This window comes from Schistocerca serialis, chromosome 3, assembly GCF_023864345.2.
Source record: "Schistocerca serialis cubense isolate TAMUIC-IGC-003099 chromosome 3, iqSchSeri2.2, whole genome shotgun sequence".
Classification (NCBI taxonomy): domain Eukaryota; kingdom Metazoa; phylum Arthropoda; class Insecta; order Orthoptera; family Acrididae; genus Schistocerca; species Schistocerca serialis.
In genome coordinates, this window is record NC_064640.1 from 282,470,957 (window position 1) to 282,473,230 (window position 2,274).

Consider the following 2,274-nt stretch of genomic DNA (forward strand, 5'->3'; position numbering starts at 1 on the left):
GCGTAAAATGGTTTAAATGGAGTAGGACTTGTTATGAATAGAAAGGTAGGGCAGAGAGTGTGTTGCTGCGTCCATTTCAGTGATAGGGTTGTTCTCATCAGAACTGATGGCAATCAAACGCAGGTATGCATGTCGACGTCACAAGCAGAAGACGAAAAGATAGACAGAGTGCGTGGGCTACTTTTTTCAACTTCGCGAAGTGGAAACCACACTGAAAATCAAAACCGTTTTATTTGGAACGTTTAGCCACACCTTCCAGCTACTTCTATACATAGTCGCCCCTCCGAATTCGACATGTGTCGTAGCGTGGTACCAACTTTCCAATAGCCTCGTCATAGAAGGCACCGGCGTGTGCTTCTGACAATTCTCTTCGCCGGTATGCAACTTGTAGTCTGTGCCAAAATGCTGTCCTCGTAGCCAGCCAGCGTTCCACGTGAGAAAAACCATGAAAATCAGAGGGGAAGTCGAGGCAGTATGGTGAGTGAACAATTACATCCCATAGAAAACGCTGAAGGAGCGTCTTTGTTACAGCTACAGTGTGCGTCCGAGCATTGTAACGAAGGTCAGTTCCTGATGAAAACATTCCTCTTCGCTTGTTCTGAATTGTCCTTCGTAGATCATCTTCTCGATCCGCTCGCTGAACAAGATGATCGGTTAATGCTCGCTTCATTCTCTGAACGCCTGCGTCATGAACTGCGTCCTGCTTCAAAGTTCCTGCACCATTGCTGCACTTTGCTGTTGGTCATGACAGTTACGTTATGTGGGCCGCATGAAAATCAAGCGAAGCCCCTCAGCATGAAGAAATCGAATGACAGCACGCACTTCACACCCAGCATGAGACTCAGTCGTTCTTGGCATCTTTACGTCTTCACTGTGCACTCAGGACTAAAAATTGCGATGCCTGATGCGATCGATGGACATACACTGCGCAACTCATCTCCACAAAACTTCACTGGATTTCCGCTGTGGTTTTAATTTCACGACCGCTCGGACTTTACAAAAAGATTGCCCTCGTATATGAGGATACTGAACGGGTAATTCAGTATATGAAGTGAGATGATAATCTAATAATCATGGGGTACTGGCGCACTGTACTAGGGGAAGGAACTGAAAACGGTGTTACGGGACAATATGAACTTCGTAGTAGGAATGAGAGACGCGAAAGACCAGTTGAGATCTGCATTAAATTCCAGTTAGTGCTAGCGAATACACTGTTTAGCTCTCACGAAAGGAGGCGGTACACTACGAAAAGGCGTAGACACACGGGAAGATTACAACCGGATTACATCATCGTCAAACAGGGATTCTGAAATCGGATATTCGACCGTAAGGCGCACCCAATGAGCAGATTCGGACCCAGACCACAATTTCACAGCAAAGAATAGCAGACCCAGCTTTAAAAGAAAAGTCCGGAAGAATCAAAGTGGAAAGAAGTGGGATACAGAAGTACTGAGAAGAGATGAGATGCGTTTGAAGTCCTCTAACACTGTGCGTAATGAATACCACAATAGTCAGTTCAGTTGAAGAGGAGTGGACATCGCCGGCCGCGGTGGTCTAGCGGTTCTAGGCGCGCAGTCCGGAACCGCGCGACTGCTACGGTCGCAGGTTCGAATCCTGCCTCGGGCATGGATGTGTGTGATGTCCTTAGGTTAGTTAGGTTTAAGTAGTTCTAAGTTCTAGGGGACTGCTGACCTCAGATGTTAAGTCCCATAGTGCTCAGAGCCATTTGAACCTTTAGGAGTGGACATCTCTAAGTAGGGTAACCACAGAAGCTGGACGGAAAAACAGAAGTAGAAGGAAGGTAGCTGCGAAGGTACCGTGGATTACGGATAAAATACTTCAGCTGATCGATGAAAGAAGGAAATGTAGAAATGTTCAGGAAAGGCAGGAATACAGTAATATAAATCGCTCAGGAATGAAACAAACAGTAAGTGCGGGGAAGCCAAGGAGAAATAACTGGAGGAAAAATGTGAAGAAATCCAAAAACATGGTACTCGGAAGGACTGATTCAGCATATAGAAAATTCAAAACTAACTTCGTCGAAATTAAAAGCAATGGCGACAATATTAAAAGTGCAATGAGAATGCCGCTGTTAAACGCAGAGGAGGGAGCTGAAAGGTGGAAAGTGTACAATGAAGGCCTCTTCGAGGGGAAGGACTTGTCTAATAACGTGATTGGCAGAGCTTTGGAAGACTTGCAAACAAATAAGGCAGAAGCGATAAATAACATTCCTCCGAAATTTCTAAACACATTGGGGGACGTTGCAACCAAATG